This window comes from Falco biarmicus, chromosome 3 (assembly GCF_023638135.1).
Source record: "Falco biarmicus isolate bFalBia1 chromosome 3, bFalBia1.pri, whole genome shotgun sequence".
In the NCBI taxonomy this organism is placed as follows: domain Eukaryota; kingdom Metazoa; phylum Chordata; class Aves; order Falconiformes; family Falconidae; genus Falco; species Falco biarmicus.
Window position 1 is genome coordinate 68,169,399 of NC_079290.1, and position 10,965 is coordinate 68,180,363.

General features: G+C 39.0%; 1 long non-coding RNA gene across 2 annotated transcripts in view; it reads right to left on the reverse strand.

The window, feature by feature from the left end:
• Positions 1 to 10,709, reverse strand: part of LOC130146742 (uncharacterized) — a 48,635-nt gene extending 37,926 nt beyond the window's left edge. The window contains exons 1-2 of one of the 2 annotated variants that reach the window (XR_008820992.1): positions 6,007 to 10,709; positions 5,515 to 5,560 (exon numbers count right to left, since the gene is read on the reverse strand). This is a non-coding gene — a long non-coding RNA (uncharacterized LOC130146742). The remainder of the gene's footprint in view (positions 1 to 5,514; positions 5,561 to 6,006) is intronic. The other variant, XR_008820991.1, reaches the window with a different exon arrangement.
• Between the last annotated feature and the right edge of the window lie 256 nt (positions 10,710 to 10,965).

Genomic DNA, 10,965 nt, shown 5'->3' on the forward strand with positions numbered 1-10,965 from the left:
GTTGAGCTGAGCTGTATTCAAGAATAATTCTGTTGCAGTCAAGTGACAGGTTATTCTTCCTTAAAGTAAGAATTAAGTGACAAATGTATTCAGCAAAACAGATTCTAGGGTCATAAAATGGATGACAGATGCAACCGACACTTGGGAAACCCCAAGGTCAAAGGCTGTACACCACCTAACTGTTCTTTAAAGTAAATGTCATATTCTTCCAATGGCCTCCAGTCGATTCATCAACATAGCTAATATGAAGCACACCTCCCTTGCTTGCCAGGAAATAAAGAGCACATGTATCCCATAGGTACGTCAGGTGGAATCACAGGTATTCCAGACAAAAAAGGTGACAGCATACCAGCTCTGCCAGAAAAGCAGTTTCTTGTAGGAGACGCATCAGTCTTACAATTGAGATACAGCAAAAACAAATTCCCCTGCCCAAAAGCATAAAAACCAGCCTTCCCAACCTTTCTTTTTTTTTTTTTTTTTTAAACCACAGATCCACTTTCAGAAAACAACCTCATTTTTGCTTTAGTGTTTTGAAGTGAAGTTCAAGGTAAGGCAGCGCAGTATATCTTGGTCCGGTATAAGTCTGAACACAACATGGCATTCACAGGTTTGTCAAAATTCAGCACTGCTCAGGAGCATTTCAATTTAGCACCTACTACTGATTTTGAAAGACTGGTGGGATTGCATGATCCTACTCACTGCTCAAAGAAACACACCTTGGAATCACCACATTTGTCCAAGACTGTATGACCTCTCCTGCTTTAGCCTGCTTTCAAGGTACTTCTGTATCTAGACAGTGATAGGTGGCACCATTCCTTTGTGTAAAGGCTATTTTGCCCAAAACACCCACCACTGAACACTGGGAGGGTTGCTACACCACATTCTGAACTCCACCAGAATGCTAGGACTAGAAATCAGAATTTCAATTGTAAAAGTGTCAACACTGCTTTCAATAGCAAACCATCTGAGCTCTTCACAGGCCTTTCAGCTTTCTTTTTTCAATGCCCTTCAAACAGCAGGGGTAGAGAGGAAAGACCAATTTAATAAGAAATCTCTCAGAGAAAGATGCTGAATGAATCTCAGTCTCCAAGACTCACGCCACCACTCTAGCCACTGAGGCATCTTCCCTCTCTATATTCCTCTCTGCTGAAAACTTTAGCCCTAGAAGAAAGTCTTTCATTAGCAGTTAATTTACTTGCCTTAGATCACGCTGTTTCAAAGTGTTATGTTCAAAAGGAAAACATCATGACACCACTCATTTAAAAAAAAAGGGGGGGGGGGGGGGGGGAGAAAAAAAGATATTTGCTTCTGCACTTCTCACTCTGAAACTGTCTGCCTCATTGGGATACTGCCATAGGGGCAGGCTATGATATAACATTGAAGCCAAGGCTGAATATCACTTACCTCCTTGGCAATGACAACTGAAATGCAAAAAAGGCCAACTGTGTATTGACATTTTGTGTCCAATTCACACATTTATACAACTCATTTGCTGGACTTCATTTGTATTCTTTCAAAATGAGAATGAAAAAGGGTTGTTTCATTTAGGGAAAATGGAATTAAAACAAAAATTATTTTGACTGACTGAAGAAAAAAAAGATGGAAAAGGAGCTGATTCTCAAAATGTCAAGACTATTTCTCTGCTTTTAAACTTCTTGGGTTATGATTTTCACATATGATTTTGATAAGTCAAACCTCATATCAACATTCCTGTCAGTCACGCATTTCATGGAAGTAAGTAGTTATTAATATCATGCTTACTACCATTGCTCATGAAAACTGATTAAAAGTCATTTGGTGTCATGGCAGTCCTTAAAGTCGGGTTTTGTCCTATACTGGCACTGGAGAGATTTTTGTAAACTTGCATGAGTGCTGAAATCCTGCCCTGGTCTATGAGAAACTCAAGTTCAAACAACATCTCTTTGCCAGAGGCAGAAAAATCTACACTAAAACCCCATGACTCAACCTGAGGAAGAGCCTGAGCCTGTGTATCACAAATCACAATATCCAACCACCAGACTTCTGTTTCCATCTCTATTTATCAAGATGTCTACTCTTCATGTCTTCCCAATAGTAACTACTATAATTCTACTCAGATCAAGCCTAACTTCAAGATCTCAAGGTAAATATAATTTCTTAGCATCTGTTTTACACAACACTCCTTTAACAGAACTGTGCATAAAAGTAACTGTATATAAGCACGTGGGAGTATGCTAGACACAGAAGGAAAATCCCAAAACATGACACTAAATGTCATGAGCAGGGACCTAAACTGAGAACTAGAACATCAAATCCTGATGCAAACAAAACAAATACTGCTGAAGAGCCTTTCTGAGAGCATAGCACTTAATTTCTGTCTGATCAGCAGCCACCCATAACTGTGAAACCCCATGTTCTTTCATCAGGCCCTAACTACAGTCAGCCCACAAAGCACACAAAAATTTTTCAGCATGATTCTCCCTGGTATCAGCCTGCTGAGGATAATGGTCATATAGTTCTGACACATCACTATAGTTCCAATTGCATAGTATTTTTCCAATCTGTTAACACAGTGGTCTTTGGGAAACAGAAGCACTACCTAAAATTCAAGATGTAGTGAAAACTCTTTGTTGGAAACAAATTGTATTTTAAATGTGTTTCGGTTTTTAAAATACAGGATATCTACTTTGGAGGTGAAGTTTTGAAAGGGATAAACTCATACAGAAAGAAGAAAATTTTATGTAAGCTTTCAATCTTTCCTACAGTTAATCCAACACTTAAACATTTCCCCCACCAACTCCTACAGTTTCCTAAACTTGGTTTCCTGTGCTTTAGGAAACTATGGTTTCCCACCGTAGGAAAACTATGAGAATTTCTTCTAATGCAACACTGATTTGTGCCAAGAAGCAACTTAGTATGGAGTTGCAATAAAATCTATTAAGTAGTTAAGGAACAAAGTATCTTTATTTCCTCTAATCAGTGTATGTCTGCATTTGTTAGAATATCAACTTTTATTGAAGATGGACTATGCTGTCTGTTTCTTAATGAAGACACTGCATATCAGATAAACATTTTAAAGAAACCTCAAGACATACTCTCTTTTCCAACACAGTTAAAAGCATTTTTCTATTGCCTTCAGTGAAAACAATGAGGTTTACACCTCTGATGTTTTTAGCTATTTTAGCCATTCTTTATTTCTTCTGAACATCTGCAAACTGTTATACTGAAAAGCAAAATACATTCAGATGTTCATACTGCTCACAGCTGAACTCATGACCATCAACACCATCTCACTGGTTTCAAAAGAAAGTGGTGACTGACAGAAATAAAAAGAATGAAGAATGAAAGAAATGGATGCAGGTTGAGAAGCACTGCAAACCTTGCACTTTGATGAAGTGGCTTATTGAAAACTGAGAACACAGCTGAGCACCAGCCACCTGCATATTAAACTGGTATTAGTCAAGATGAACTTGGTATCAAGGAGAGAAGTAAGGTTTGTTTATCCTCCATCTCCAATTAAACAGTAACTGAAGCATATGCATGAAAAAATAGCATCTTTTTAATTGTATTAGCATCTTATTTATTATATCTTAGTAAATGAAAGAACAAACGTGAGAGCTAAATCTCAGCCCAAGGCAGGCTCTTCACAGCTGGTCATAGGGAATTGTCACCAATAGCTCCCTCATTAATGATGAGGGAATGAACGAGCAAAGACTTAGAAGAAAAATCCCAAGCATCTGAGAACCACATTAATGGTATCTGAAGCAGGAGGAAAAGAAAAATCTGTTTATATTTCTTATTGCAGAAAAGGACCAGCAGACCAGCTGAACACAAGGCCATGCATGACAAGGGCTAACAGTGACCCACCTAACAGTGGGTTAGTAGTGAGCGACTACTTTCCTCTGTGCAGCACCTAAAACACTCGCCTGGAACAGTGTCAACTTTGGGGCTTCTCATTGTAAGACAGACACTGACAAACTGGAGGTGGTTAGTGGAGGGACAGTACCACGGCTGGGGAATGGAGCACAGGCATGTACAAGGAGAGGCTGAGGGAAATGGGTGTCTTTAGCCTGAAGACAAGGCGGCTAATGGGAGCAAATTACTGTCTTCTACCTCACGGTGATTACAAAGGAGATGGAGCCACAATTTTCTGAGATGACCACAGTGAAAGGACAAGAGCAACAGTCGCTAGCTGAAAAATCTCAAATTACTGGTAGATGTAAAAGGGAAAAAAGGTTCACGGATAAGCACTGGAACAGATTGCCCGGAGAGGTCTGGGGTTCTACCTTCTTGAAGCTACTTAAAATTCAGCAGGACAAGGCCATAATTACCCTGGCTTAACTTTGAAGCTAGTTCAGTCTGTCTTTCAGCTAGGGCTAGATGATCTTCATTGGTTCCTTCCAACCTGATAAGGTTGTATAATTCCAGGATTTCCAGCCTTCGTTTTTAAATATGGTTGCCCAGTATTATACTCTAGACAAAACTAGCCAAGTTACTCTTTCATGTTGTCAGGTGCTAAGAATGATTCTACACAAGTCAAGCATCCAGCAGGTATGAAGGACATTAAGGTACTTCCCACCCAAGGACTCACACTCTGGTGTGCTCATGAACTAGAGTGATATAGATGATAGTAATGATAACTGTCACACAAAAAAGGAAGAAACAGAGCGATGTCTCATGCCAGGCAAAAAAAGCTTTACGTAAACAGTTATTGGAAAACACATTCAGTCATTGTAGCCACAGCTTTGTAGCCGAATTAAAAAGAATATTTTTGTTTGTTTGTTTCAGATTTGTTATCTACAGCCAGACTGTGTCCTCCAGTGTCAGCCGTGCATTAGTAGTACACATTGCCATCATGACTTATCACACAGAAACAGACTGCACCATCAACTTGGCCATCCTGTATTTTTCAATTACCTGCACATTCCAAAGTCTTTTAACAGAGAAGTTGATCTTCCCCGTGCCCCTTGATTTCTGTGACATAACTTCAAACAGTAACTTTTGTTGGAAAGCCAATTAGAGAATATGGTGGTTCCTATTTCGGCAAAACAAGAATTTAATTATTTCAAGAGCCAAGAAAATGGAGGACATAGAAGAACTTGGGGGAACTGCCTTTTGCAGCAAAGATCTTCCATACCTTCTAAATTCAGTCTATCTGTTCTACCCTGCCTTGTACGATATAAATACTTCACATCCCCAAGGAACATCATCTGATTCTTTCAAACAAAAGCCTCCCTTTTCATTAATTAAAACCAAAGAAGCCAAACTAAACTTACTGTCTAGTGACAGGGGTACCATATCTTAAAAATCGCTATTGGGATACTGTGTCATCAACTAATTAAAGCAATACTCAGGCAAGTGGAAATCATGCCCCGAGGGAGTAACAAAATTGCCTGAAAGACTCATTTATCTAAGATAGTAATAAATATATGTATTAACGGATTTAGTCATCAGGATTAAACATTAATCCGGTGTTTCTATGGAGTATTAAAAAAAGAACCCACCAACTTAAGTTTGTGTTTGCACCCAGCTAACATTCACCCTGTTTAACATGGCACTGGCTCATACTTCCTCTTCACTCCTATGAAGAAAAACACATTTACTGTTAGAAAATTATTTATGAAAATATAACTGCCTCTCTTCCTGCCCACTAGATCAATTTACTTCTTGTGAAAACCTACACTTTTCAGTGTTATTTCTTGTCTCATTAGGAGGTAATGCATACCCAGCAGTCACAGCAACTTCTCCCCCAAGAACCCCTGGGGTTGCCTCACAGATTTCTTCCTGTCCTTCACCTGATTAAGGAAATGTTCTGACAGAACTCTACCGGGAGAAAAACAAAACACCAGCCCTCGGTACACAAATCATCTGGAAATAATGAACTAGCAGACCAGTTCTGCAGTCTCAAGATCAAGTGACCTCTAAAAGGGAAGCCAGAGCCCCAGTCTGTGCTCTCCAGATGTCCTTGTTTCGGTTGTTACACACCACCCCCACTCCCTGCCCCTTGCTGCATGTCCAACAGCTCACCAAAAATCAGCTGACATTCATCTTGCTCTGCGCCCACAATCACAGCAACATGCTAAAGGTCCAAATGAAGAAGAAAATATTGTCCCTCAACTCTATGCAATAATTCATTATTTATTCATCTAGAGAGATGAAGACTGTTCAACACCCTCTGCAGCTGACAGGAAGCATGCCTTCTCCTGTGTGAGGTAAACAAAAAATGGTATTACAAACCATATTTTTCCAAATATTTTTGACATACAAATCCAAATCTGTCCAGGTACAACAGGTATAAGACCGAACTTTTGTAGAAATAACCTGCTATGCACAGGACCTACTGTTGAGCTCCCAGAGGAACCAGAGGGAGGCAAGATCTTCACCTTAGGGCAGATGCTGCCACGGAGAGCTATAAAACAAAAGTAAATTTACGGAGTTCAGGTCACAGAAAGTCAAGATGCAGAGAAAAGCAACTGGCTCAGAATGGTTTGGGTTGAATACTGGAGAGATGGGAAAGGAAAGGATTGTCTTGTTCTTATTTAAGTATCAAAAAGCCATGTAATTTGGATGCCTGATCTCTTTTTCATATATAGCTGCAGAACCAATAATATTACAGACCAATCTGACCATTTCACAGCAGCCAAAGACTCCTCAAGAGAAAGTTTACTGCAGTAGGACCAATGTTCCTTGTCCAGTCAGGATTAAGAGAGTTCATCATTCAGGTTTGCAATGTTTCTCCACAGAGAGGAAAAACACCCCCAAAACCCAACTGCCAGAGCACTGCTTCCCACACCCAGAGGCTGTCAGTCTTGGGAAGGCTCATCCAAGAGCATCTCATCAGGCTCCAGACAGACTCGAGAATGTCTGTGTCAGTGCTTCCACTACCAACTCACATTAGCCAAAGGGATAAGCAGCACCATATGATTCCCCAAGGCAGAAGGAAAATGAAATCAATACTTACTTTTGTGAAAGTGTCATCATCTTCATGGAAAATCAGCTGCTGGTGGCCATCCGGTGCTCACTGCTGTCGTTCAGCAAACACTTCATTACCCAGTAACAGGGCAGCGAACAGACAGAGGCATTCTTCCTAATGACTTCTAATCCTCATTTCCAAACACACACATATATACCAAATGCTGCACTTGCAGGTTTCTCTACAATTCATTAACGTTCATCCTCTTAATCAAGCAAAGCATTCTTCAATCAAACAACAAACACTGAAATAGAGAGCTTGCCCAGTTTGCCTTAGAAGAGACATGCATATCTCTCTTTTTTTGGTTTTGTTTGTTTGTTTGATTGATTGATTGATTTTTGGATTTGAGGGGGGGTGTGTGTAAGATCTAAGAAGTAATTAGTTGTTATTCCCAATACTTTTCCCTTAGCAGCAAGGCAAGGCAAGTGTTATTTCCTATATAGCTGTATTATGGCTGCGCTCAGGGGTACTCTTTGGTATACTACAGAATCTTGTTTATTGTTCTCACTTCCTCTGCAGGCTCTTCCCTGCCACATCTGCTTAAAGAGAGAGGAACTGAAGTCATATCCTCACTAATCAGACACCATGCAATACCAGCTGTTACAGTCATAAGCAAAATTCATCCTATTTTCATAGGAATCAAACAGCTGCAAAAAAATGAATATCTAAGCCTTCTCCTATCATAATTTGGTAACAAATATGTTGTGTGTACATAAATATAATTGTTAAAAGGTTGCATATCATGAAGTACAAGGGTGCTTGGATATCTTTCCTCATACAGGAGCCATTTTCAAAAGAACCCTCAACCATATGCTGCAATTTGGAATAGGAACTTCACAGAAGTGCCGATGCAAAAGGGCCAAGCACAGCTTCATCAGATTCATGGATTTAATTAAATACTTGTGGCTAATTGTAAGTTTTTCTACCCATATGTATTTTTATACTGGAAGAATTCTACTTTTCAGATGCATAATATTCTTTGTTGTGTCCTTTGGATGCAATGCTTCAAATGTGATTTTGCCTATTTTATAGAATCTACTTTTCTATTTCAAAAAAATCCCCTTTAATGTGGTTTTTAAATGGTGATTAAAATTAAAAAGAGATGAGTACAAAGGAGTACCACATGTAGCCACATATCCTCACATTCAGAATTACCAAGTAAATGCAGTGATTATTCTGATATTGTAATTCAGCTTAGCAAGGATGCTACAGCAAGTAAGTCTAGACAAGTTTTTCTTCTACATAATTTGATATTTTGAATTAAATAATTATTTGGTGTTCCTTTACATCTTCTGTAGTCACATACAGTAGACAGAACTACACCAGTTTTAGTTCTTACAGCTTTTTTTCACAACTGTTGACTGAACCAAGTGATGGTGATACCATGCAAAACAGCACAGTACTGACATCTTCTGCCACAGTTTTATTGAAGACCATGAACCACACAGTCTGACCATTTAGTCAGTGGGCCAAACTCAGTATTGCAGGCACTGATCAAATCTAGTCCAAAAATATGTATGCCTTCATCTTACTCCACAAAGGGACACAGACACAATGTAAAGCAAATAGAAATTTACTATGACCTCCCAAGCATTGTATCACACCATGGTTATCCAGCATATTTAAAGCAGTCACATTGCAGAGTCTGTGTTCAGCGTCATCATCTATAGAATCCCCTACATTTGATATGATATAATTTCCCAAGACAGACTTGCTAGTGTCTCCACACCAATGAACAATGAGATCTCAGAATAAAACATTCAGGGGATCTTTCCTTTTGGGGAAAGAGTAGTACATATTCAATAGCTGTCACTTATTTTTTGCAGAGGTTCCACGCTTCTATACATGATAACAAAAACTTTTTTGTGCTTAACATTAATAACATGCACAGGTATCTGTCTGGATTAGGCCAAAAGCATGGTTGGGCCAGTGACCCTGCTACATGGTTTAACCACACACAAAAACAAAGGCCTCTGGGAAAGATGCAGGCTTCCCAAGTTCTTGTCATCAGAGACTTCATCAAGTTTTTGATTTTACAAAAGATACACTAACTTCAGTGATATTATTCAGTCAATGAATATGATCAATTTGACTTTGCACCTTTAACATCCTACTAGCACGTTCAATTGTCTAAGACAACTTTACTCCTAAAAAAACCCACAACAATGGTGTTGGTGTCCAGTTCAGCACAAACCCATCAACTTCCTCTCCAGAGGTACTTTTACATCAGTGACAAGCAATGAGTGTTTTATACCCTAGGCCGCTCATTTTGTGCTCTGGGGTAATACTTATGAGCTACTTGTAAAAGGTCCATAAAAGATAACCAAGAAAAACAATCTCACTTCTACTGGAATTTTATGTACAAACCAATAGAATAGAATTTTTAAATAAATGCAGGAACAGTACACTGCTCAAACAGACAATAGGTGGTGAAATGCTCTGCACAACACCTTGATCTAAGGTGCTATACACTGAAATGTATAGTTTCACTACTGAAGGAAGACATCTCCAGACATGGAAGACCACATTCAAATTTGCATAATTGTCCATTTGTAATAAGTCCATGTTCTGCAACTTGTACGTTTTGAACACCTTCCTGCAGCTGTAGCCTCATCAGAATCAAATATGACCTTCTAAATATGCTCTAACTCTACTAATATTATTCAGAAACAACTCCATTTAAATCAGCAGAGCTGCCTGCAGACCAGCATGCTGCTGAGCTGAATAAAACAAACAGATCTTTGCATATCTAATTGTTTAGAACCTCATATCTTAAAATGAAAACAGTATAGAGGCTCATGTATGAATTATTCCTCCCAACAGGAAAAACAATGTTGTGATTCAAACATGTTTAATTCAGTTTAAATATAACACCAAAAACACACACAGTTGGGGGTTTTTCCCCCTAAGAGCACTATGATTTCAAGGAATGTATAATTGCAGAAGATAAACATGAAGCAGTTAGAAAGATGCAGGACCGATGGGCTGAATGCCAAAAAGCTTGAGCCACTGACTTCAAGCAATCTATAAATTCTTGTGGAATTTTTAAAATTGTAAACTACTTAGAAGGTTTCCTCTTCCCTCCATCCTTTTATATTACACAATGAAAAGAATAACATGGAGCTTGACCTAATAAATGAAAAAACAATTCTAAAGAATGATGGATCAAAAGACAGCCCAAACCTCTCATTCATCTTACAGTTAACAAAATCACACAACCCCATCTTCCATATGAAGCAGGCAGGAAAGAAGTTGATTCCCACACTTCCCAGAAGTTAAGGAGGGAGAGAAGAAATCCAGAAGTGCACCTGCAGATCTTGCAAAAGCATTTGCAATGCAAGGATTTACTGATGTTATGCATTCTACCAAAGCTCACACTCTCACGTATTCAGCCAGGTCACAAATCGAACAAAAACTGAGAAACCTGCTGCTGAAGAAAAGGAAAATACAGTTTGAATATGAAATAAATTGCTATATAAATATTGTTAATAAAGTGTGAGATCTGAATGGAACAATTAAGTTAGTCGCTCTTAGACTTTACATAAGCAAAACTGAAAGGTCAGATAAGACACAGGCAGCAAGCTCTCCCACGTAAAGCAGACGCAACCCGGCACGGTGCAATGGCAGTGAGTGCTGCCAAGGGACCAGTAGTAAGTCTGCAAATTGTTTTTAATCACTGCTAAATCAGTTTTTTGGGATTTTGGAACTATTTTACCCACACACATACACACAGACACCCCTCCCCCCCCCCCCCCAAGTTCACTGATGCAGAACAGCTTCTGCAGGCTGAGCAGCCAAGATTCAAAGGAAAAGAAACAATGACCTGAAGATTTTCTTATTTTGTTTCCAAATGACACACTCAGGGTGTGGAGAGGGGTAAAAAAACCAATATCCTGAAAAGCAATAAAAACAACTAATCTGCCAACCTGATTAAAAGCATCAATTTTGGTTTTTAAAGCTTTGCAAAAGGCTATAACTTATAAAGTAAGAAAACTGATAAAAGCCAAATACAT